The sequence below is a fragment of the Leuresthes tenuis genome, unplaced genomic scaffold (genome assembly GCF_036924035.1).
Source record: "Leuresthes tenuis unplaced genomic scaffold, fLeuTen1.0.hap1 SCAF_1, whole genome shotgun sequence".
Classification (NCBI taxonomy): Eukaryota; Metazoa; Chordata; class Actinopteri; order Atheriniformes; family Atherinopsidae; genus Leuresthes; species Leuresthes tenuis.
In genome coordinates, this window is record NW_027325355.1 from 6068138 (window position 1) to 6089050 (window position 20913).

At 46.5% G+C, this 20913-nt stretch overlaps 27 non-coding genes and 27 pseudogenes across 27 annotated transcripts; all 54 read left to right on the forward strand.

The window, feature by feature from the left end:
- The first annotated feature begins 30 nt into the window (after positions 1-30).
- Positions 31-149, forward strand: LOC140300539 (5S ribosomal RNA; annotated as a pseudogene).
- A 269-nt stretch (positions 150-418) lies between these two features.
- LOC140292051 (5S ribosomal RNA) lies at positions 419-537 on the forward strand (annotated as a pseudogene).
- A 269-nt stretch (positions 538-806) lies between these two features.
- LOC140298698 (5S ribosomal RNA) lies at positions 807-925 on the forward strand. Its single transcript, XR_011914321.1, has one exon. It is a non-coding gene; the product is annotated as a 5S ribosomal RNA (ribosomal RNA).
- A 269-nt stretch (positions 926-1194) lies between these two features.
- Positions 1195-1313, forward strand: LOC140278072 (5S ribosomal RNA; annotated as a pseudogene).
- Positions 1314-1582: 269 nt separating this feature from the next.
- On the forward strand, positions 1583-1701 carry LOC140297979 (5S ribosomal RNA). Its single transcript, XR_011913667.1, has one exon. It is a non-coding gene; the product is annotated as a 5S ribosomal RNA (ribosomal RNA).
- Positions 1702-1970: 269 nt separating this feature from the next.
- Positions 1971-2089, forward strand: LOC140291745 (5S ribosomal RNA; annotated as a pseudogene).
- A 269-nt stretch (positions 2090-2358) lies between these two features.
- LOC140310205 (5S ribosomal RNA) lies at positions 2359-2477 on the forward strand (annotated as a pseudogene).
- A 269-nt stretch (positions 2478-2746) lies between these two features.
- Positions 2747-2865, forward strand: LOC140300236 (5S ribosomal RNA; annotated as a pseudogene).
- Positions 2866-3134: 269 nt separating this feature from the next.
- Positions 3135-3253, forward strand: LOC140299479 (5S ribosomal RNA; annotated as a pseudogene).
- Positions 3254-3522: 269 nt separating this feature from the next.
- Positions 3523-3641, forward strand: LOC140295050 (5S ribosomal RNA). Its single transcript, XR_011912833.1, has one exon. It is a non-coding gene; the product is annotated as a 5S ribosomal RNA (ribosomal RNA).
- A 269-nt stretch (positions 3642-3910) lies between these two features.
- Positions 3911-4029, forward strand: LOC140289779 (5S ribosomal RNA). The gene has a single exon (XR_011912288.1). It is a non-coding gene; the product is annotated as a 5S ribosomal RNA (ribosomal RNA).
- A 269-nt stretch (positions 4030-4298) lies between these two features.
- LOC140299133 (5S ribosomal RNA) lies at positions 4299-4417 on the forward strand (annotated as a pseudogene).
- Positions 4418-4686: 269 nt separating this feature from the next.
- On the forward strand, positions 4687-4805 carry LOC140299125 (5S ribosomal RNA; annotated as a pseudogene).
- Positions 4806-5074: 269 nt separating this feature from the next.
- On the forward strand, positions 5075-5193 carry LOC140298648 (5S ribosomal RNA). The gene has a single exon (XR_011914274.1). It is a non-coding gene; the product is annotated as a 5S ribosomal RNA (ribosomal RNA).
- A 269-nt stretch (positions 5194-5462) lies between these two features.
- Positions 5463-5581, forward strand: LOC140299291 (5S ribosomal RNA; annotated as a pseudogene).
- A 269-nt stretch (positions 5582-5850) lies between these two features.
- Positions 5851-5969, forward strand: LOC140273157 (5S ribosomal RNA; annotated as a pseudogene).
- Positions 5970-6238: 269 nt separating this feature from the next.
- LOC140297261 (5S ribosomal RNA) lies at positions 6239-6357 on the forward strand. Its single transcript, XR_011913044.1, has one exon. It is a non-coding gene; the product is annotated as a 5S ribosomal RNA (ribosomal RNA).
- A 269-nt stretch (positions 6358-6626) lies between these two features.
- LOC140299877 (5S ribosomal RNA) lies at positions 6627-6745 on the forward strand (annotated as a pseudogene).
- A 269-nt stretch (positions 6746-7014) lies between these two features.
- LOC140299126 (5S ribosomal RNA) lies at positions 7015-7133 on the forward strand (annotated as a pseudogene).
- A 269-nt stretch (positions 7134-7402) lies between these two features.
- On the forward strand, positions 7403-7521 carry LOC140304628 (5S ribosomal RNA; annotated as a pseudogene).
- A 269-nt stretch (positions 7522-7790) lies between these two features.
- On the forward strand, positions 7791-7909 carry LOC140299292 (5S ribosomal RNA; annotated as a pseudogene).
- Positions 7910-8178: 269 nt separating this feature from the next.
- On the forward strand, positions 8179-8297 carry LOC140299573 (5S ribosomal RNA). Its single transcript, XR_011914746.1, has one exon. It is a non-coding gene; the product is annotated as a 5S ribosomal RNA (ribosomal RNA).
- Positions 8298-8566: 269 nt separating this feature from the next.
- Positions 8567-8685, forward strand: LOC140299878 (5S ribosomal RNA; annotated as a pseudogene).
- Positions 8686-8954: 269 nt separating this feature from the next.
- On the forward strand, positions 8955-9073 carry LOC140299134 (5S ribosomal RNA; annotated as a pseudogene).
- Positions 9074-9342: 269 nt separating this feature from the next.
- On the forward strand, positions 9343-9461 carry LOC140298304 (5S ribosomal RNA). Its single transcript, XR_011913963.1, has one exon. It is a non-coding gene; the product is annotated as a 5S ribosomal RNA (ribosomal RNA).
- Positions 9462-9730: 269 nt separating this feature from the next.
- On the forward strand, positions 9731-9849 carry LOC140288992 (5S ribosomal RNA). Its single transcript, XR_011912213.1, has one exon. It is a non-coding gene; the product is annotated as a 5S ribosomal RNA (ribosomal RNA).
- Positions 9850-10118: 269 nt separating this feature from the next.
- On the forward strand, positions 10119-10237 carry LOC140291591 (5S ribosomal RNA; annotated as a pseudogene).
- A 269-nt stretch (positions 10238-10506) lies between these two features.
- LOC140288617 (5S ribosomal RNA) lies at positions 10507-10625 on the forward strand. Its single transcript, XR_011912177.1, has one exon. It is a non-coding gene; the product is annotated as a 5S ribosomal RNA (ribosomal RNA).
- Positions 10626-10894: 269 nt separating this feature from the next.
- LOC140299020 (5S ribosomal RNA) lies at positions 10895-11013 on the forward strand. Its single transcript, XR_011914609.1, has one exon. It is a non-coding gene; the product is annotated as a 5S ribosomal RNA (ribosomal RNA).
- Positions 11014-11282: 269 nt separating this feature from the next.
- LOC140299135 (5S ribosomal RNA) lies at positions 11283-11401 on the forward strand (annotated as a pseudogene).
- A 269-nt stretch (positions 11402-11670) lies between these two features.
- LOC140289004 (5S ribosomal RNA) lies at positions 11671-11789 on the forward strand. Its single transcript, XR_011912214.1, has one exon. It is a non-coding gene; the product is annotated as a 5S ribosomal RNA (ribosomal RNA).
- A 269-nt stretch (positions 11790-12058) lies between these two features.
- Positions 12059-12177, forward strand: LOC140288628 (5S ribosomal RNA). Its single transcript, XR_011912178.1, has one exon. It is a non-coding gene; the product is annotated as a 5S ribosomal RNA (ribosomal RNA).
- Positions 12178-12446: 269 nt separating this feature from the next.
- Positions 12447-12565, forward strand: LOC140292884 (5S ribosomal RNA; annotated as a pseudogene).
- Positions 12566-12834: 269 nt separating this feature from the next.
- On the forward strand, positions 12835-12953 carry LOC140290142 (5S ribosomal RNA). Its single transcript, XR_011912324.1, has one exon. It is a non-coding gene; the product is annotated as a 5S ribosomal RNA (ribosomal RNA).
- A 269-nt stretch (positions 12954-13222) lies between these two features.
- LOC140275776 (5S ribosomal RNA) lies at positions 13223-13341 on the forward strand (annotated as a pseudogene).
- Positions 13342-13610: 269 nt separating this feature from the next.
- On the forward strand, positions 13611-13729 carry LOC140314243 (5S ribosomal RNA; annotated as a pseudogene).
- Positions 13730-13998: 269 nt separating this feature from the next.
- On the forward strand, positions 13999-14117 carry LOC140291048 (5S ribosomal RNA; annotated as a pseudogene).
- A 269-nt stretch (positions 14118-14386) lies between these two features.
- On the forward strand, positions 14387-14505 carry LOC140288384 (5S ribosomal RNA). Its single transcript, XR_011912155.1, has one exon. It is a non-coding gene; the product is annotated as a 5S ribosomal RNA (ribosomal RNA).
- A 269-nt stretch (positions 14506-14774) lies between these two features.
- LOC140297471 (5S ribosomal RNA) lies at positions 14775-14893 on the forward strand. The gene has a single exon (XR_011913204.1). It is a non-coding gene; the product is annotated as a 5S ribosomal RNA (ribosomal RNA).
- Positions 14894-15162: 269 nt separating this feature from the next.
- On the forward strand, positions 15163-15281 carry LOC140291190 (5S ribosomal RNA). The gene has a single exon (XR_011912429.1). It is a non-coding gene; the product is annotated as a 5S ribosomal RNA (ribosomal RNA).
- Positions 15282-15547: 266 nt separating this feature from the next.
- Positions 15548-15666, forward strand: LOC140296844 (5S ribosomal RNA). The gene has a single exon (XR_011913003.1). It is a non-coding gene; the product is annotated as a 5S ribosomal RNA (ribosomal RNA).
- A 269-nt stretch (positions 15667-15935) lies between these two features.
- Positions 15936-16054, forward strand: LOC140297622 (5S ribosomal RNA). The gene has a single exon (XR_011913341.1). It is a non-coding gene; the product is annotated as a 5S ribosomal RNA (ribosomal RNA).
- Positions 16055-16323: 269 nt separating this feature from the next.
- LOC140298581 (5S ribosomal RNA) lies at positions 16324-16442 on the forward strand. Its single transcript, XR_011914214.1, has one exon. It is a non-coding gene; the product is annotated as a 5S ribosomal RNA (ribosomal RNA).
- A 269-nt stretch (positions 16443-16711) lies between these two features.
- On the forward strand, positions 16712-16830 carry LOC140297544 (5S ribosomal RNA). Its single transcript, XR_011913270.1, has one exon. It is a non-coding gene; the product is annotated as a 5S ribosomal RNA (ribosomal RNA).
- Positions 16831-17099: 269 nt separating this feature from the next.
- On the forward strand, positions 17100-17218 carry LOC140297623 (5S ribosomal RNA). The gene has a single exon (XR_011913342.1). It is a non-coding gene; the product is annotated as a 5S ribosomal RNA (ribosomal RNA).
- Positions 17219-17487: 269 nt separating this feature from the next.
- Positions 17488-17606, forward strand: LOC140275667 (5S ribosomal RNA). Its single transcript, XR_011908422.1, has one exon. It is a non-coding gene; the product is annotated as a 5S ribosomal RNA (ribosomal RNA).
- Positions 17607-17875: 269 nt separating this feature from the next.
- Positions 17876-17994, forward strand: LOC140300776 (5S ribosomal RNA). The gene has a single exon (XR_011914866.1). It is a non-coding gene; the product is annotated as a 5S ribosomal RNA (ribosomal RNA).
- A 269-nt stretch (positions 17995-18263) lies between these two features.
- LOC140298427 (5S ribosomal RNA) lies at positions 18264-18382 on the forward strand. Its single transcript, XR_011914075.1, has one exon. It is a non-coding gene; the product is annotated as a 5S ribosomal RNA (ribosomal RNA).
- Positions 18383-18651: 269 nt separating this feature from the next.
- LOC140299739 (5S ribosomal RNA) lies at positions 18652-18770 on the forward strand (annotated as a pseudogene).
- A 269-nt stretch (positions 18771-19039) lies between these two features.
- Positions 19040-19158, forward strand: LOC140300849 (5S ribosomal RNA). The gene has a single exon (XR_011914872.1). It is a non-coding gene; the product is annotated as a 5S ribosomal RNA (ribosomal RNA).
- Positions 19159-19427: 269 nt separating this feature from the next.
- LOC140316222 (5S ribosomal RNA) lies at positions 19428-19546 on the forward strand (annotated as a pseudogene).
- A 269-nt stretch (positions 19547-19815) lies between these two features.
- LOC140297739 (5S ribosomal RNA) lies at positions 19816-19934 on the forward strand. The gene has a single exon (XR_011913448.1). It is a non-coding gene; the product is annotated as a 5S ribosomal RNA (ribosomal RNA).
- Positions 19935-20203: 269 nt separating this feature from the next.
- LOC140291257 (5S ribosomal RNA) lies at positions 20204-20322 on the forward strand (annotated as a pseudogene).
- Positions 20323-20591: 269 nt separating this feature from the next.
- Positions 20592-20697, forward strand: LOC140297159 (5S ribosomal RNA; annotated as a pseudogene).
- Positions 20698-20913: the final 216 nt, after the last annotated feature.

The window sequence follows — 20913 nt, forward strand, 5'->3', positions numbered from 1 at the left end:
ATATAATGCATATTTGTGACAGACATTGTTGCTTACGGCCACACCACCCTGAATATGCCCGACCTCGTCTGATCTTGGAAGCCAAGCAGCGTTGGGCCTGGTTAGTACTTGGATGGGAGACTGCTTGGGAATACCAGGTGCTGTAAGCTTTTTCTCTTCTCTCTACCACCTGCATGTCTTTTGTTGCAACGTCTGATCACCCTGTGACACATGAGGAAGTTGGTCATCTTCAGCTGCTGCTGCTATGTTGGCAGACACGAAGTGATCTGAGAGTCTCAGTTTCCGCTGGAGAGAATAATGACCACAGGGAAGAAGATGTGCCCAATACGCATCAGCCTTTCTCGGCAATTATCTGGTTACATAGAGGAACTGTATGATTCTAGTAGCTATATAATGCACATTTGTGACAGACATTGTTACTTACGGCCACACCACCCTGAATATGCCTGACCTAGTCTGATATTGGAAGCCAAGCAGGGTTGGGCCTGGTTAGTACTTGGATGGGAGACTGCTTGGGAATACCAGGTGCTGTAAGATTTTTCTCTTTTCTCTACCACCTGCATGTCTCTTGTTGCAACGTCTGATCACCCTGTGACACATGAGGAAGTTGGTCATCTTCAGCTGCTGCTGCTTTGTTGGCAGACACGAAGTGATCTGAGAGTCTCAGTTTCAACTGCAGTTAATAATCACATCAGGGATGAAGATGTGCCCACTACATATCAGCCTTTCTCGGCAATTATCTGGTTACAAAGAATAACCGTATGATTCGAGTACCTATATAATGCACATTGGTGACAGCCATTGTTGCTTACGGCCACACCACCCTGAATATGCCCAAACTCGTCTGATCTCGGAAGCCAAGCAGGGTTGGGCCTGGTTAGTACTTGGATGGGAGACCGCTTGGGAATACCAGGTGCAGTAAGCTTTTTCTCTTCTCTCTAGCACCTGCATGTCTTTTGTTGCAACGTCTGATCACCCTGTGACACATGAGGAAGTTGGTCATTTTCAGCTGCTGCTGCTTTGTTGGCAGACACGAAGTGATCTGAGAGTCTCAGTTTCCGCTGGAGAGAATAATCACGACAGGGAAGAAGATGTGCCCAATACGCATAAGCCTTTCTCGGCAATTATCTGGTTACATAGAGGAACTGTATGATTCTAGTAGCTATATAATGCACATTTGTGACAGACATTGTTGCTTACAGCCACACCACCCTGAATATGCCCGACCTCGTCTGATCTCAGAAGCCAAGTAGGGTTGGGCCTGGTTAGTACTTGGATGTGAGACTGCTTGGGAATACCAGGTGCTGTAAGCTCTTTCTCTTCTCTCTACCACCTGCATGTCTTTTGTTGCAACGTCTGATCACCCTGTGACACATGAGGAAGTTGGTCATCTTCAGCTGCTGCTGCTTTGTTGGCAGACACGAAGTGATCTGAGAGTCTCAGTTTCCGCTGGAGAGAATAATCACGACAGGGAAGAAGATGTGCCCAATACGCATCGGCCTTTCTCGGCAATTATCTGGTTACATAGAGGAACTGTATGATTCCAGTACCTATATAATGCCCATTTATGACAGACATTGTTGCTTACGGCCACACCACCCTGAATATGCCCGACCTCGTCTGATCTCGGAAGCCAAGCAGTGTTGGGCCTGGTTAGTACTTGGATGGGAGACTACTTGGGAATACCAGGTGCTGTAAGCTTTTTCTCTTCTCTCTAGCACCTGCATGTCTTTTGTTGCAACGTCTGATCACCCTGTGACACATGAGGAAGTTGGTCATCTTCAGCTGCTGCTGCTTTGTTGGCAGACACGAAGTGATCTGAGAGTCTCAGTTTCAACTGCAGTTAATAATCACATCAGGGATGAAGATGTGCCCACTACATATCAGCCTTTCTCTGCAAATATCTGGTTACATAGAGTAACCGTATGATTCCAGTACCTATATAATGCACATTGTTCACAGATATTGTTGCTTACGGCCACACCACCCTGAATATACCCCACCTCGTCTGATCCCAGAAGCCAAGCAGGGTTGGGCCTGGTTAGTGCTTGGATGGGAGACCGCTTGGGAATACCAGGTGCTGTAAGCGTTTTCTCTTCTCACTACCCCCTTCGTGTTTTTTGTTGCAACGTCTGATCACCCTGTGACACATGAGTAAGTTGGTCATCTTCAGCTGCTGCTGCTATGTTGGCAGACACGAAGTGATCTGAGAGTCTCAGTTTCCGCTGGAGAGAATAATCACGACAGGGAAGAAGATGTGCCCAATACGCATCAGCCTTTCTCGGCAATTATCTGGTTACATAGAGGAACTGTATTATTCCAGTACCTATATAATGCACATTTGTGACAGACATTGTTGCTTATGGCCACACCACCCTGAATATGCCCGACCTCGTCTGATCTCGGAAGCCGAGCAGGGTTGGACCTGGTTAGTACTTGAATGGGAGACTGCTTGGGAATACCAGGTGCTGTAAGCTTTTTCTCTTCTCTCTACCACCTGCATGTCTTTTGTTGCAACGTCTGATCACCCTGTGACACATGAGGAAGTTGGTCATCTTCAGCTGCTGCTGCTTTGTTGGCAGACACGAAGTGATCTGAGAGTCTCAGTTTCAACTACAGGTAGTAATCACATCAAGGATGAAGATATGCCCACTACATATCAGCCTTTCTTGGCAATTATCTGGTTACATAGAGGAACTGTATGATTCCAGTACCGATATAATGCACCTTTGTCACAGACATTGTTGCCTACAGCCACACCACCCTGAACATGCCCGACCTCGTCTGATCTCGGAGGCCAAGCAGGGTTGGGCCTGGTTAGTACTTGGATGGGAGACCGCTTGGGAATACCAGGTGCTGTAAACTTTTTCTCTTCTCTCTACCACGTGCATGTCTTTTGTTGCAACGTCTGATCACCCTGTGACACATGAGGAAGTTGGTCATCTTCAGCTGCTGCTGCTTTGTTGGCAGACACGAAGTGATCTGAGAGTCTCAGTTTCAACTGCAGGTAATAATCACATCAGGGATTAAGATGTGCCCACTACATATCATTCTTTCTCTGCAATTATCTGGTTACATAGAGTAACCATATGATTCCAGTACCTATATAATGCACATTTGTGACAGACATTGTTGCTTACAGCCACACCACCCTGAATATGCCCAACCTCGTCTGATCTCGGAAGCCAAGCAAGGTTGGGCCTGGTTAGTACTTGGATGGGGGACCGCTTGGGAATACCAGGTGCTGTAAGCTTTTTCTCTTCTCTCTACCACATGCATGTCTTTTGTTGCAACGTCTGATCACCCTGTGACACATGAGGAAGTTGGTCATCTTCAGCTGCTGCTGCTTTGTTGGCAGACACGAAGTGATCTGAGAGTCTCAGTTTCAACTGCAGGTAATAATCACATCAGGGATTAAGATGTGCCCACTACATATCATTCTTTCTCTGCAATTATCTGGTTACATAGAGTAACCATATGATTCCAGTACCTATATAATGCACATTGTTCACAGATATTGTTGCTTATGGCCACACCACCCTGAATATGCCCGACCTCGTCTGATCTCGGAAGCCAAGCAGGGTTGGGCCTGATTAGTACTTGGATGGGAGACTGCTTGGGAATACCAGGTGCTGTAAGCTTTTTCTCTTCTCTCTACCACCTATATGTCTTTTGTTGCAACGTCTGATCACCCTGTGACACATGAGGAAGTTTGTCATCTTCAGCTGCTGCTGCTTTGTTGGCAGACACGAAGTGATCTGAGAGTCTCAGTTTCAACTGCAGGTAATAATCACATCAGGGATGAAGATGTGCCCACTACATATCAGCCTTTCTCGGCAATTATCTGGTTACATAGAGTAATCGTATGATACTAGTACCTATATAATGCACATTTGTGACAGACATTGTTGCTTACAGCCACACCACCCTGAATATGCCCGACCTCGTCTGATCTCGGAAGCCAAGCAGGGTTGGGCCTGGTTAGTACTTGGATGGGAGACCGCTTGGGAATACCAGGTGCTATAAGCTTTTTCTCTTCTCTCTACCATCTGCATGTCTTTTGTTGCAACGTCTGATCACCCTGTGACACATGAGGAAGTTTGTCATCTTCAGCTGCTGCTGCTTTGTTGGCAGACACGAAGTGATCTGAGAGTTTCAGTTTCCGCTGGAGAGAATAATCACCACAGGGAAGAAGATGTGCCCACTACATATCAGCCTTTCTCGGGAATTATCTGGTTACATAGAGGAACTGTATGATTCCAGTACCGATATAATGCAACTTTGTCACAGACATTGCTGCTTACGGCCACACCACCCTGAACATGCCCAACCTCGTCTGATCTCGGAGGCCAAGCAGGGTTGGGCCTGGTTAGTACTTGGATGGGAGACCGCTTGGGAATACCAGGTGCTGTAAGCTTTTTCTCTTCTCTCTACCACGTGCATGTCTTTTGTTGCAACGTCTGATCACCCTGTGACACATGAGGAAGTTGGTCATCTCCAGCTGCTGCTGCTTTGTTGGCAGAAATGAAGTGATCTGAGAGTCTCAGTTTCAACTACAGGTAGTAATCACATCAGGGATGAAGATATGCCCACTACATATCAGCCTTTCTCGGCAATTATCTGGTTACATAGAGGAACTGTATGATTCCAGTACCGATATAATGCACCTTTGTCACAGACATTGTTGCTTACGGCCACACCACCCTGAACATGCCCAACCTCGTCTGATCTCGGAAGCCAAGCAAGGTTGGGCCTGGTTAGTACTTGGATGGGAGACCGCTTGGGAATACCAGGTGCTGTAAGCTTTTTCTCTTCTCTCTACCACATGCATGTCTTTTGTTGCAACGTCTGATCACCCTGTGACACATGAGGAAGTTGGTCATCTTCAGCTGCTGCTGCTTTGTTGGCAGACACGAAGTGATCTGAGAGTCTCAGTTTCAACTGCAGGTAATAATCACATCAGGGATGAAGATGTGCCCACTACAAGTTAGCCTTTCTCGGCAATTATCTGGTTACATAGAGTAACCATATGATTCCAGTACCTATATAATGCACATTGTTCACAGATATTGTTGCTTACGGCCACACCACCCTGAATATACCCGACCTCGTCTGATCTCGGAAGCCAAACAGGGTTGGCCCTGATTAGTACTTGGATGGGAGACTGCTTGGGAATACCAGGTGCTGTAAGCTTTTCCTCTTCTCTCTACCACCTGCATGTCTTTTGTTGCAACGTCTGATCACCCTGTGACACATGAGGAAGTTGGTCATCTTCAGCTGCTGCTGCTTTGTTGGCAGACACGAAGTGATCTGAGAGTCTCAGTTTCAACTACAGGTAGTAATCACATCAAGGATGAAGATATGCCCACTACATATCAGCCTTTCTTGGCAATTATCTGGTTACATAGAGTAACCGTATGATTCCAGTACCTATATAATGCACATTTGTGACAGACATTGTTGCTTACAGCCACACCACCCTCAATATGCCCGACCTCGTCTGATCTCGGAAGCCAAGCAGGGTTGGGCCTGGTTAGTACTTGGATGGGAGACCACTTGGGAATACCAGGTGCTTTAAGCTTTTTCTCTTCTCTCTACCACATGCATGTCTTTTGTTGCAACGTCTGATCACCCTGTGACACATGAGGAAGTTGGTCATCTTCAGCTGCTGCTGCTTTGTTGGCAGACACGAAGTGATCTGAGAGTCTCAGTTTCAACTGCAGGTAATAATCACATCAGGGATGAAGATGTGCCCACTACAAGTTAGCCTTTCTCGGCAATTATCTGGTTACATAGAGGAACTGTATGATTCCAGTGCCGATATAATGCACATTTGTAACAGACATTGTTGCTTACGGCCACACCACCCTGAACATGCCCGACCTAGTCTGATCTCGGAAGCCAAGCAGGGTTGGGCCTGGTTTTTACTTGGATGGGAGACCGCTTGGGAATACCAGGTGCTATAAGCTCTTTCTCTTCTCTCGACCACCTGCATGTCTTTTGTTGCAACGTCTGATCACCCTGTGACCCAAGAGGAAGTTGGTCATCTTCAGCTGCTGCTGCTTTGTTGGCAGACACGAAGTGAACTGAGAGTCTCAGTTTCAACTGCAGGTAATAATCACATCAGGGATGAAGATGTGCCCACTACATATCAGCCTTTCTCGGCAATTATCTGGTTACATAGAGGAACTGTATGATTCCAGTACCTATATAATGCACATTGTTCACAGATATTGTTGCTTACGGCCACACCACCCTGAATATGCCCGACCTCGTCTGATCTCGGAAGCCAAGCAGGGTTGGGCCTGATTAGTACTTGGATGGGAGACCGCTTGGGAATACCAGATGCTGTAAGCTTTTTCTCTTCTTTCTACCACCTACATGTCTTTTGTTGCAACGTCTGATCACCCTGTGACACATGAGGAAGTTTGTCATCTTCAGCTGCTGCTGCTTTGTTGGCAGACACGAAGTGATCTGAGAGTCTCAGTTTCAACTGCAGGTAATAATCACATCAGGGATGAAGATGTGCCCACTACATATCAGCCTTTCTCGGCAATTATCTGGTTACATAGAGTAATCGTATGATTCTAGTACCTATATAATGCACATTTGTGACAGACATTGTTGCTTACAGCCACACCACCCTGAATATGCCTGACCTCGTCTGATCTCGGAGGCCAAGCAGGGTTGGGCCTGGTTAGTACTTGGATGGGAGACCGCTTGGGAATACCAGGTGCTATAAGCTTTTTCTCTTCTCTCTACCACCTGCATGTCTTTTGTTGCAACGTCTGATCACCCTGTGACACATGAGGAAGTTGGTCATCTTCAGCTGCTGCTGCTTTGTTGGCAGACACGAAGTGATCTGAGAGTTTCAGTTACCGCTGGAGAGAATAATCACCACAGGGAAGAAGATGTGCCCACTACATATCAGCCTTTCTCGGCAATTATCTGGTTACATAGAGGAACTGTATGATTCCAGTACCGATATAATGCAACTTTGTCACAGATATTGTTGCTTACGGCCACACCACCCTGAACATGCCCAACCTCGTCTGATCTCGGAAGCCAAGCAAGGTTGGGCCTGGTTAGTACTTGGATGGGAGACCGCTTGGGAATACCAGGTGCTGTAAGCTTTTTCTCTTCTCTCTACCACATGCATGTCTTTTGTTGCAACGTCTGATCACCCTGTGACACATGAGGAAGTTGGTCATCTTCAGCTGCTGCTGCTTTGTTGGCAGACACGAAGTGATCTGAGAGTCTCAGTTTCAACTGCAGGTAATAATCACATCAGGGATGAAGATGTGCCCACTACAAGTTAGCCTTTCTCGGCAATTATCTGGTTACATAGAGTAACCATATGATTCCAGTACCTATATAATGCACATTGTTCACAGATATTGTTGCTTACGGCCACACCACCCTGAATATACCCGACCTCGTCTGATCTCGGAAGCCAAACAGTGTTGGCCCTGATTAGTACTTGGATGGGAGACTGCTTGGGAATACCAGGTGCTGTAAGCTTTTCCTCTTCTCTCTACCACCTGCATGTCTTTTGTTGCAACGTCTGATCACCCTGTGACACATGAGGAAGTTGGTCATCTTCAGCTGCTGCTGCTTTGTTGGCAGACACGAAGTGATCTGAGAGTCTCAGTTTCAACTACAGGTAGTAATCACATCAATGATGAAGATATGCCCACTACATATCAGCCTTTCTTGGCAATTATCTGGTTACATAGAGTAACCGTATGATTCCAGTACCTATATAATGCACATTTGTGACAGACATTGTTGCTTACAGCCACACCACCCTCAATATGCCCGACCTCGTCTGATCTCGGAAGCCAAGCAGGGTTGGGCCTGGTTAGTACTTGGATGGGAGACCACTTGGGAATACCAGGTGCTTTAAGCTTTTTCTCTTCTCTCTACCACATGCATGTCTTTTGTTGCAACGTCTGATCACCCTGTGACACATGAGGAAGTTGGTCATCTTCAGCTGCTGCTGCTTTGTTGGCAGACACGAAGTGATCTGAGAGTCTCAGTTTCAACTGCAGGTAATAATCACATCAGGGATGAAGATGTGCCCACTACAAGTTAGCCTTTCTCGGCAATTATCTGGTTACATAGAGGAACTGTATGATTCCAGTACCTATATAATGCACATTGTTCACAGATATTGTTGCTTACGGCCACACCACCCTGAATATGCCCGACCTCGTCTGATCTCGGAAGCCAAGCAGGGTTGGGCCTGATTAGTACTTGGATGGGAGACCGCTTGGGAATACCAGGTGCTGTAAGCTTTTTCTCTTCTTTCTACCACCTACATGTCTTTTGTTGCAACGTCTGATCACCCTGTGACACATGAGGAAGTTTGTCATCTTCAGCTGCTGCTGCTTTGTTGGCAGACACGAAGTGATCTGAGAGTCTCAGTTTCAACTGCAGGTAATAATCACATCAGGGATGAAGATGTGCCCACAACATATCAGCCTTTCTCGGCAATTATCTGGTTACATAGAGTAATCGTATGATTCTAGTACCTATATAATGCACATTTGTGACAGACATTGTTGCTTACAGCCACACCACCCTGAATATGCCTGACCTCGTCTGATCTCGGAGGCCAAGCAGGGTTGGGCCTGGTTAGTACTTGGATGGGAGACCGCTTGGGAATACCAGGTGCTATAAGCTTTTTCTCTTCTCTCTACCACCTGCATGTCTTTTGTTGCAACGTCTGATCACCCTGTGACACATGAGGAAGTTGGTCATCTTCAGCTGCTGCTGCTTTGTTGGCAGACACGAAGTGATCTGAGAGTTTCAGTTACCGCTGGAGAGAATAATCACCACAGGGAAGAAGATGTGCCCACTACATATCAGCCTTTCTCGGCAATTATCTGGTTACATAGAGGAACTGTATGATTCCAGTACCGATATAATGCAACTTTGTCACAGATATTGTTGCTTACGGCCACACCACCCTGAACATGCCCAACCTCGTCTGATCTCGGAGGCCAAGCAGGGTTGGGCCTGGTTAGTACTTGGATGGGAGACCGCTTGGGAATACCAGGTGCTGTAAGCTTTTTCTGTTCTCTCTACCACGTGCATGTCTTTTGTTGCAACGTCTGATCACCCTGTGACACATGAGGAAGTTGGTCATGTCCAGCTGCTGCTGCTTTGTTGGCAGACACGAAGTGATCTGAGAGTCTCAGTTTCAACTACAGGTAGTAATCACATCAAGGATGAAGATATGCCCACTACATATCAGCCTTTCTCGGCAATTATCTGGTTACATAGAGGAACTGTATGATTCCAGTACCGATATAATGCACCTTTGTCCCAGACATTGTTGCTTACGGCCACACCACCCTGAACATGCCCGACCTCGTCTGATCTCGGAGGCCAAGCAGGGTTGGGCCTGGTTAGTACTTGGATGGGAGACCGCTTGGGAATACCAGGTGCTATAAGCTTTTTCTCTTCTCTCTACCACGTGCATGTCTTTTGTTGCAACGTCTGATCACCCTGTGACACATGAGGAAGTTGGTCATCTTCAGCTGCTGCTGCTTTGTTGGCAGACACGAAGTGATCTGAGAGTCTCAGTTTCAACTGCAGGTAGTAATCACATCAAGGATGAAGATATGCCCACTACATATCAGCCTTTCTCGGCAATTATCTGGTTACATAGAGGAACTGTATGATTCCAGTACCGATATAATGCACATTTGTGACAGACATTGTTGCTTACAGCCACACCACCCTGAATATGCCCGACCTCGTCTGATCTCGGAAGCCAAGCAAGGTTGGGCCTGGTTAGTACTTGGATGGGAGACCGCTTGGGAATACCAGGTGCTGTAAGCTTTTTCTCTTCTCTCTACCACATGCATGTCTTTTGTTGCAACGTCTGATCACCCTGTGACACATGAGGAAGTTGGTCATCTTCAGCTGCTACTGCTTTGTTGGCAGACACGAAGTGATCTGAGAGTCTCAGTTTCAACTGCAGGTAATAATCACATCAGGGATTAAGATGTGCCCACTACATATCATTCTTTCTCTGCAATTATCTGGTTACATAGAGTAACCATATGATTCCAGTACCTATATAATGCACATTGTTCACAGATATTGTTGCTTACGGCCACACCACCCTGAATATGCCCGACTTTGTCTGATCTCGGAAGCCAAGCAGGGTTGGGCCTGGTTTTTACTTGGATGGGAGACTGCTTGGGAATACCAGGTGCTATAAGCTCTTTCTCTTCTCTCGACCACCTGCATGTCTTTTGTTGCAACGTCTGATCACCCTGTGACCCAAGAGGAAGTTGGTCATCTTCAGCTGCTGCTGCTTTGTTGGCAGACACGAAGTGAACTGAGAGTCTCAGTTTCAACTGCAGGTAATAATCACATCAGGGATGAAGATGTGCCCACTACATATCAGCCTTTCTCGGCAATTATCTGGTTACATAGAGGAACTGTATGATTCCAGTACCTATATAATGCACATTGTTCACAGATATTGTTGCTTACGGCCACACCACCCTGAATATGCCCGACCTCGTCTGATCTCGGAAGCCAAGCAGGGTTGGGCCTGATTAGTACTTGGATGGGAGACTGCTTGGGAATACCAGGTGCTGTAAGCTTTTTCTCTTCTTTCTACCACCTACATGTCTTTTGTTGCAACGTCTGATCACCCTGTGACACATGAGGAAGTTTGTCATCTTCAGCTGCTGCTGCTTTGTTGGCAGACACGAAGTGATCTGAGAGTCTCAGTTTCAACTGCAGATAATAATCACATAAGGGATGAAGATGTGCCCACTACATATCAGCCTTTCTCGGCAATTATCTGGTTACATAGAGTAATCGTATGATTCTAGTACCTATATAATGCACATTTGTGACAGACATTGTTGCTTACAGCCACACCACCCTGAATATGCCCGACCTCGTCTGATCTCGGAAGCCAAGCAGGGTTGGGCCTGGTTAGTACTTGGATGGGAGACCGCTTGGGAATACCAGGTTCTATAAGCTTTTTCTCTTCTCTCTACCACCTGCATGTCTTTTGTTGCAACGTCTGATCACCCTGTGACACATGAGGAAGTTGGTCATCTTCAGCTGCTGCTGCTTTGTTGGCAGACACAAAGTGATCTGAGAGTCTCAGTTTCCGCTGGAGAGAATAATCACCACAGGGAAGAAGATGTGCCCACTACATATCAGCCTTTCTCGGCAATTATCTGGTTACATAGAGGAACTGTATGATTCCAGTACCGATATAATGCAACTTTGTCACAGATATTGTTGCTTACGGCCACACCACCCTGAACATGCCCAACCTCGTCTGATCTCGGAGGCCAAGCAGGGTTGGGCCTGGTTAGTACTTGGATGGGAGACCGCTTGGGAATACCAGGTGCTGTAAGCTTTTTCTCTTCTCTCTACCACGTGCATGTCTTTTGTTGCAACGTCTGATCACCCTGTGACACATGAGGAAGTTGGTCATGTCCAGCTGCTGCTGCTTTGTTGGCAGACACGAAGTGATCTGAGAGTCTCAGTTTCAACTACAGGTAGTAATCACATCAAGGATGAAGATATGCCCACTACATATCAGCCTTTCTCGGCAATTATCTGGTTACATAGAGGAACTGTATGATTCCAGTACCGATATAATGCACATTTGTGACAGACATTGTTGCTTACAGCCACACCACCCTGAATATGCCCGACCTCGTCTGATCTCGGAAGCCAAGCAAGGTTGGGCCTGGTTAGTACTTGGATGGGAGACCGCTTGGGAATACCAGGTGCTGTAAGCTTTTTCTCTTCTCTCTACCACATGCATGTCTTTTGTTGCAACGTCTGATCACCCTGTGACACATGAGGAAGTTGGTCATCTTCAGCTGCTGCTGCTTTGTTGGCAGACACGAAGTGATCTGAGAGTCTCAGTTTCAACTGCAGGTAATAATCACATCAGGGATTAAGATGTGCCCACTACATATCATTCTTTCTCTGCAATTATCTGGTTACATAGAGTAACCATATGATTCCAGTACCTATATAATGCACATTGTTCACAGATATTGTTGCTTACGGCCACACCACCCTGAATATGCCCGACCTCGTCTGATCTCGGAAGCCAAGCAGGGTTGGGCCTGATTAGTACTTGGATGGGAGACTGCTTGGGAATACCAGGTGCTGTAAGCTTTTTCTCTTCTTTCTACCACCTACATGTCTTTTGTTGCAACGTCTGATCACCCTGTGACACATGAGGAAGTTTGTCATCTTCAGCTGCTGCTGCTTTGTTGGCAGACACGAAGTGATCTGAGAGTCTCAGTTTCAACTGCAGGTAATAATCACATCAGGGATTAAGATGTGCCCACTACATATCATTCTTTCTCTGCAATTATCTGGTTACATAGAGTAACCGTATGATTCCAGTACCTATAAAATGCACATTGTTCACAGATATTGTTGCTTACGGCCACACCACCCTGAATATGCCCGACTTTGTCTGATCTCAGAAGCCAAGCAGGGTTGGGCCTGGTTTTTACTTGGATGGGAGACCGCTTGGGAATACCAGGTGCTATAAGCTCTTTCTCTTCTCTCGACCACGTGCATGTCTTTTGTTGCAACGTCTGATCACCCTGTGACCCAAGAGGAAGTTGGTCATCTTCAGCTGCTGCTGCTTTGTTGGCAGACACGAAGTGAACTGAGAGTCTCAGTTTCAACTGCAGGTAATAATCACATCAGGGATGAAGATGTGCCCACTACATATCAGCCTTTCTCGGCAATTATCTGGTTACATAGAGTAATCGTATGATTCTAGTACCTATATAATGCACATTTGTGACAGACATTGTTGCTTACAGCCACACCACCCTGAATATGCCCGACCTCGTCTGATCTCGGAAGCCAAGCAGGGTTGGGCCTGGTTAGTACTTGGATGGGAGACCGCTTGGGAATACCTGGTGCTATAAGCTTTTTCTCTTCTCTCTACCACCTGCATGTCTTTTGTTGCAACGTCTGATCACCCTGTGACACATGAGGAAGTTGGTCATCTTCAGCTGCTGCTGCTTTGTTGGCAGACACGAAGTGATCTGAGAGTTTCAGTTACCGCTGGAGAGAATAATCACCACAGGGAAGAAGATGTGCCCACTACATATCAGCCTTTCTCGGCAATTATCTGGTTACATAGAGGAACTGTATGATTCCAGTACCGATATAATGCAACTTTGTCACAGATATTGTTGCTTACGGCCACACCACCCTGAACATGCCCAACCTCGTCTGATCTCGGAGGCCAAGCAGGGTTGGGCCTGGTTAGTACTTGGATGGGAGACTGCTTGGGAATACCAGGTGCTATAAGCTTTTTCTCTTCTCTCTACCACGTGCATGTCTTTTGTTGCAACGTCTGATCACCCTGTGACACATGAGGAAGTTGGTCATGTCCAGCTGCTGCTGCTTTGTTGGCAGACACGAAGTGATCTGAGAGTCTCAGTTTCAACTACAGGTAGTAATCACATCAAGGATGAAGATATGCCCACTACATATCAGCCTTTCTCGGCAATTATCTGGTTACATAGAGGAACTGTATGATTCCAGTACCGATATAATGCACCTTTGTCACAGACATTGTTGCTTACGGCCACACCACCCTCAACATACCCGACCTCGTCTGATCTCGGAGGCCAAGCAGGGTTGGGCCTGGTTAGTACTTGGATGGGAGACTGTTTGGGAATACCAGGTGCTATAAGCTTTTTCTCTTCTCTCTACCACATGCATGTCTTTTGTTGCAACGTCTGATCACCCTGTGACACATGAGGAAGTTTGTCATCTTCAGCTGCTGCTGCTTTGTTGGCAGACACGAAGTGATCTGAGAGTCTCAGTTTCAACTGCAGGTAATAATCACATCAGGGATTAAGATGTGCCCACTACATATCATTCTTTCTCTGCAATTATCTGGTTACATAGAGTAACCGTATGATTCCAGTACCTATAAAATGCACATTGTTCACAGATATTGTTGCTTACGGCCACACCACCCTGAATATGCCCGACTTTGTCTGATCTCGGAAGCCAAGCAGGGTTGGGCTTGGTTTTTACTTGGATGGGAGACCGCTTGGGAATACCAGGTGCTATAAGCTCTTTCTCTTCTCTCGACCACCTGCATGTCTTTTGTTGCAACGTCTGATCACCCTGTGACCCAAGAGGAAGTTGGTCATCTTCAGCTGCTGCTGCTTTGTTGGCAGCCACGAAGTGAACTGAGAGTCTCAGTTTCAACTGCAGGTAATAATCACATCAGGGATGAAGATGTGCCCACTACATATCAGCCTTTCTCGGCAATTATCTGGTTACATAGAGGAACTGTATGATTCCAGTACCGATATAATGCACCTTTGTCACAGACATTGTTGCTTACGGCCACACCACCCTGAACATGCCCGACCTCGTCTGATCTCGGAGGCCAAGCAGGGTTGGGCCTGGTTAGTACTTGGATGGGAGACCGCTTGGGAATACCAGGTGCTGTAAGCTTTTTCTCTTCTCTCTACCACGTGCATGTCTTTTGTTGCAACGTCTGATCACCCTGTGACACATGAGGAAGTTGGTCATCTTCAGCTGCTGCTGCTTTGTTGGCAGACACGAAGTGATCTGAGAGTCTCAGTTTCAACTGCAGGTAGTAATCACATCAGGGATTAAGATGTGCCAAATACATATCATTCTTTCTCTGCAATTATCTGGTTACATAGAGTAACCGTATGATTCCAGTACCTATATAATGCATATTGTTCACAGATATTGTTGCTTACAGCCACACCACCCTGAATATGCCCGACCTCGTCTGATCTCGGAAGCCAAGCAGGGTTGGGCCTGGTTAGTACTTGGATGGGAGACTGCTTGGGAATACCAGGTACTGTAAGCTTTTTCTCTTCTCTCTACCACCTGCATGTCTTTTGTTGCAACGTCTGATCACCATGTGACACATGAGGAAGTTGGTCATCTTCAGCTGCTGCTGCTATGTTGGCAGACACGAAGTGATCTGAGATTCTCAGTTTCAACTGCAGATATTAATCACGACAGGGAAGAAGATGTGCCCACTACAAGTTAGCCTTTCTCGGCAATTATCTGGTTCCATAGAGGAACTGTATGATTCCAGTACCTATATAATGCACATTTGTCACAGACATTGTTGCTTACAGCCACACCACCCTGAATATGCCCGACCTCGTCTGATCTCGGAAGCCAAGCAGGGTTGGGCCTGGTTAGTACTTGGATGGGAGACTGTTTGGGAATACCAGGTGCTGTAAGCTTTTTCTCTTCTCTCTACCACCTGCATGTCTTTTGTTGCAACGTCTGATCACCCTGTGACACATGAGGAAGTTGGTCATCTTCAGCTGCTGCTATGTTGGCAGACACGAAGTGATCTGAGAGTTTCAGTTTCCGCTGGAGAGAATAATCACCACAGGGAAGAAGATGTGCCCACTACATATCAGCCTTTCTCGGCAATTATCTGGTTACATAGAGGAACTGTATGATTCCAGTACCGATATAATGCACATTTGTTACAGACATTGCTGCTTATGGCCACACCACCCTGAATATACCCGACCTCGTCTGATCTCGGAAGCCAAGCAGGGTTGGGCCTGGTTAGTACTTGGATGGGAGATCGCTTGGGAATACCAGGAGCTGTAAGCTTTTTCTCTTCTCTCTACCACATGCATGTCTTTTGTTGCAACGTCTGATCACCCTGTGACACATGAGGAAGTTGGTCATCTTCAGCTGCTGCTGCTTTGTTGGCAGACACAAAGTGATCTGAGAGTCTCAGTTTCAACTGCAGGTAATAATCACATCAGGGATGAAGATGTGCCCACTACATATCAGCCTTTCTCGGCAATTATCTGGTTACATAGAGGAACCGTATGATTCCAGTACCTATATAATGCACATTTGTGACAGACATTGTTGCTTACAGCCACACCACCCTGAATATGCCCGACCTCGTCTGATCTCGGAAGCCAAGCAGGGTTGGGCCTGGTTAGTACTTGGATGGGAGATCGCTTGGGAATACCAGGAGCTGTAAGCTTTTTCTCTTCTCTCTACCACATGCATGTCTTTTGTTGCAACGTCTGATAACCCAGTGACACATGAGGAAGTTGGTCATCTTCAGCTGCTGCTGCTTTGTTGGCAGACACAAAGTGATCTGAGAGTCTCAGTTTCCACTGCAGGTAATAATCACATCAGGGATTAAGATGTGCCCACTACATATCAGCTTTTCTCTGCAATTATCTGGTTACATAGAGTAACCGTATGATTCCAGTACCTATATAATGCATATTGTTCACAGATATTGTTGCTTACAGCCACACCACCCTGAATATGCCCGACCTCGTCTGATCTCGGAAGCCAAGCAGGGTTGGGCCTGGTTAGTACTTGGATGGGAGACTGCTTGGGAATACCAGGTGCTGGAAGCTTTTTCTCTTCTCTGTAGCACCTGCATGTCTTTTGTTGCAACGTCTGATCACCATGTGACACATGAGGAAGTTGGTCATCTTCAGCTGCTGCTGCTATGTTGGCAGACACGAAGTGATCTGAGATTCTCAGTTTCAACTGCAGATATTAATCACGACAGGGAAGAAGATGTGCCCACTACAAGTTAGCCTTTCTCGGCAATTATCTGGTTACATAGAGGAACTGTATGATTCCAGTACCTATATAATGCACATTTGTCACAGACATTGTTGCTTACGGCCACACCACCCTGAACATGCCCGACCTCGTCTGATCTCGGAAGCCAAGCAGGGTTGGGCCTGGTTAGTACTTGGATGGGAGACCGCTTGGGAATACCAGGTGCTGTAAGCTTTTTCTCTTCTCTCTACCACTTGCATGTCTTTTGTTGCAACGTCTGATCACCCTGTGACACATGAGGAAGTTGGTCATCTTCAGCTGCTGCTGGTTTGTTGGCAGACACGAAGTGATCTGAGAGTCTCAGTTTCAACTGCAAGTAATAATCACATCAGGGATGAAGATGTGCCCACTACATATCAGCCTTTCTCGGCAATTATCTGGTTACATAGTGTAACCGTATGATTCCAGTACCTATATAATGCACATTTGTGACAGACATTGTTGCTTACAGCCACACCACCCTGAATATGCCCGACCTCGTCTGATCTCGGAAGCCAAGCAGGGTTGGGCCTGGTTAGTACTTGGATGGGAGATCGCTTGGGAATACCAGGAGCTGTAAGCTTTTTCTCTTCTCTCTACCACATGCATGTCTTTTGTTGCAACGTCTGATCACCCAGTGACACATGAGGAAGTTGGTCATCTTCAGCTGCTGCTGCTTTGTTGGCAGACACGAAGTGATCTGAGAGTCTCAGTTTCCACTGCAGGTAATAATCACATCAGGGATTAAGATGTGCCCACTACATATCAGCTTTTCTCTGCAATTATCTGGTTACATAGAGTAACCGTATGATTCCAGTACCTATATAATGCATATTGTTCACAGATATTGTTGCTTACAGCCACACCACCCTGAATATGCCCGACCTCGTCTGATCTCGGAAGCCAAGCAGGGTTGGGCCTGGTTAGTACTTGGATGGGAGACTGCTTGGGAATACCAGGTGCTGTAAGCTTTTTCTCTTCTCTCTAGCACCTGCATGTCTTTTGTTGCAACGTCTGATCACCCTGTGACACATGAGGAAGTTGGTCATCTTCAGCTGCTGCTGCTATGTTGGCAGACACGAAGTGATCTGAGATTCTCAGTTTCAACTGCAGATATTAATCACGACAGGGAAGAAGATGTGCCCACTACAAGTTAGCCTTTCTCGGCAATTATCTGGTTACATAGAGGAACTGTATGATTCCAGTACCTATATAATGCACATTTGTCACAGACATTGTTGCTTACGGCCACACCACCCTGAACATGCCCGACCTCTTCTGATCTCGGAAGCCAAGCAGGGTTGGGCCTGGTTAGTACTTGGATGGGAGACCGCTTGGGAATACCAGGTGCTGTAAGCTTTTTCTCTTCTCTCTACCACTTGCATGTCTTTTGTTGCAACGTCTGATCACCCTGTGACACATGAGGAAGTTGGTCATCTTCAGCTGCTGCTGGTTTGTTGGCAGACACGAAGTGATCTGAGAGTCTCAGTTTCAACTGCAGGTAATAATCACATCAGGGATGAAGATGTGCCCACTACATATCAGCCTTTCTCGGCAATTATCTGGTTACATAGTGTAACCGTATGATTCCAGTACCTATATAATGCACATTTGTGACAGACATTGTTGCTTACGGCCACACCACCCTGAACATGCCCGACCTCGTCTGATCTCGGAAGCCAAGCAGGGTTGGGCCTGGTTAGTACTTGGATGGGAGACCGCTTGGGAATACCAGGGTCTGTAAGCTTTTTCTCGTCTCTCTACCACCTGCATGTCTTTTGTTGCAACGTCTGATCACCCTGTGACACATGAGGAAGTTGGTCATCTTCAGCTGCTGCTGCTTTGTTGGCAGACACGAAGTGATCTGAGAGTCTCAGTTTCCACTGCAGGTAATAATCACATCAGGGATTAAGATGTGCCCACTACATATCAGCTTTTCTCTGCAATTATCTGGTTACATAGAGTAACCGTATGATTCCAGTACCTATATAATGCATATTGTTCACAGATATTGTTGCTTACAGCCACACCACCCTGAATATGCCCGACCTCGTCTGATCTCGGAAGCCAAGCAGGGTTGGGCCTCGTTAGTACTTGGATGGGAGACTGCTTGGGAATACCAGGTGCTGTAAGCTTTTTCTCTTCTCTCTAGCACCTGCATGTCTTTTGTTGCAACGTCTGATCACCCTTTGACACATGAGGAAGTTGGTCATCTTCAGCTGCTGCTGCTATGTTGGCAGACACGAAGTGATCTGAGATTCTCAGTTTCAACTGCAGATATTAATCACGACAGGGAAGAAGATGTGCCCACTACAAGTTAGCCTTTCTCGGCAATTATCTGGTTACATAGAGGAACTGTATGATTCCAGTACCTATATAATGCACATTTGTGACAGACATTGTTGCTTACGGCCACACCACCCTGAACATGCCCGACCTCGTCTGATCTCGGAAGCCAAGCAGGGTTGGGCCTGGTTAGTACTTGGATGGGAGACCGCTTGGGAATGCCAGGTGCTGTAAGCTTTTTCTCTTCTCTCTACCACCTGCATGTCTTTTGTTGCAACGTCTGATCACCCTGTGACACATGAGGAAGTTGGTCATCTTCGGCTGCTGCTGCTTTGTTGGCAGACAAAAAGTGATCTGAGATTCTAAGTTTCAACTGCAGATAATAATCACATCAGGGAAGAAGATGTGCCCACTACAAGTTAGCCTTTCTCGGCAATTATCTGGTTACATAGAGGAACTGTATGATTCCAGTACCGATATAATTCACATTTGTCACAGACATTGTTTCTTACGGCCACACCACCCTGAACATGCCCGACCTCGTCTGATCTCGGAAGCCAAGCAGGGTTGGGCCTGATTAGTACTTGGATGGGAGACTGCTTGGGAATACCAGGGTCTGTAAGCTTTTTCTCTTCTCTCTACCACCTGCATGTCTTTTGTTGCAACGTCTGATCACCCTGTGACACATGAGGAAGTTGGTCATCTTCAGCTGCTGCTGCTTTGTTGGCAGACACGAAGTGATCTGAGAGTCTCAGTTTCAACTAAAGGTAATAATCACATCAGGGATTAAGATGTGCCCACTACGCATCAGCCTTTCTCTGCAATTATCTGGTTACATAGAGTAACCGTATGATTCCAGTACCTATATAATGCACATTTGTGACAGAGATTGTTACTTACAGCCACACCACCCTGAATATGCCCGACCTCGTCTGATCTTGGAAGCCAAGCAGGGTTGGGCCTGGTTAGTACTTGGATGGGAGACCGCTTGGGAATACCAGGTGCTGTAAGCTTTTTCTCTTCTCTCTACCACATGCATGTCTTTTGTTGCAACGTCTGATCACCCTGTGACACATGAGGAAGTTGGTCATCTTCAGCTGCTGCTGCTTTGTTGGCAGACACGAAGTGATCTGAGAGTCTCAGTTTCAACTACAGGTAATAATCACATCAAGGATGAAGATATGCCCACTACATATCAGCCTTTCTTGGCAATTATCTGGTTACATAGAGGAACTGTATGATTCCAGTACCTATATAATGCACATTTTTCACAGACATTGTCACTTACGGCCAAACCACCCTGAAGATGCACGACCTCGTCTGATCTCGGAAGCCAAGCAGGGTTGGGCCTGGTTTGTACATGGATGGGAGGCTACTTGGGAATACCAGGTGCTGTAAGCTTTTTCTCTTCTCTCTAGCACCTGCATGTCTTTTGTTGCAACGTCTGATCACCCTGTGACACATGAGGAAGTTGGTCATCTTCAGCTGCTGCTGCTTTGTTGGCAGACACGAAGTGATCTGAGAGTCTCAGTTTCAACTGCAGGTAATAATCACATCAGGGATGAAGATGTGCCTACTACAAGTTAGCCTTTCTCGGCAATTATCTGGTTACATCGAGGAACTGTATGATTCCAGTACCTATATAATGCAAATTTGTCACAGACATTGTTGCTTACAGCCACACCACCCTGAACACGCCTGATCTCGAAAGCTAAGCAGGGGGCCTGGTTAGTATTTGGATGGGAGACCGCCTGGGAATACCAGGTGCTGTAAGCTTTCTCTCTTCTCTCTACAACCTGAATGTATTTTGTTGCAACGTCTGATCACCCTGTGACACATGAGGAAGTTGGTCATCTTCAGCTGCTGCTGCTTTGTTGGCAGACACGAAGTGATCTGAGAGTCTCAGTTTCAACTGCAGGTAATAATAACATCAGGGATGAAGATGTGCCTACTACAAGTTAGCCTTTCTCGGCAATTATCTGGTTACATCGA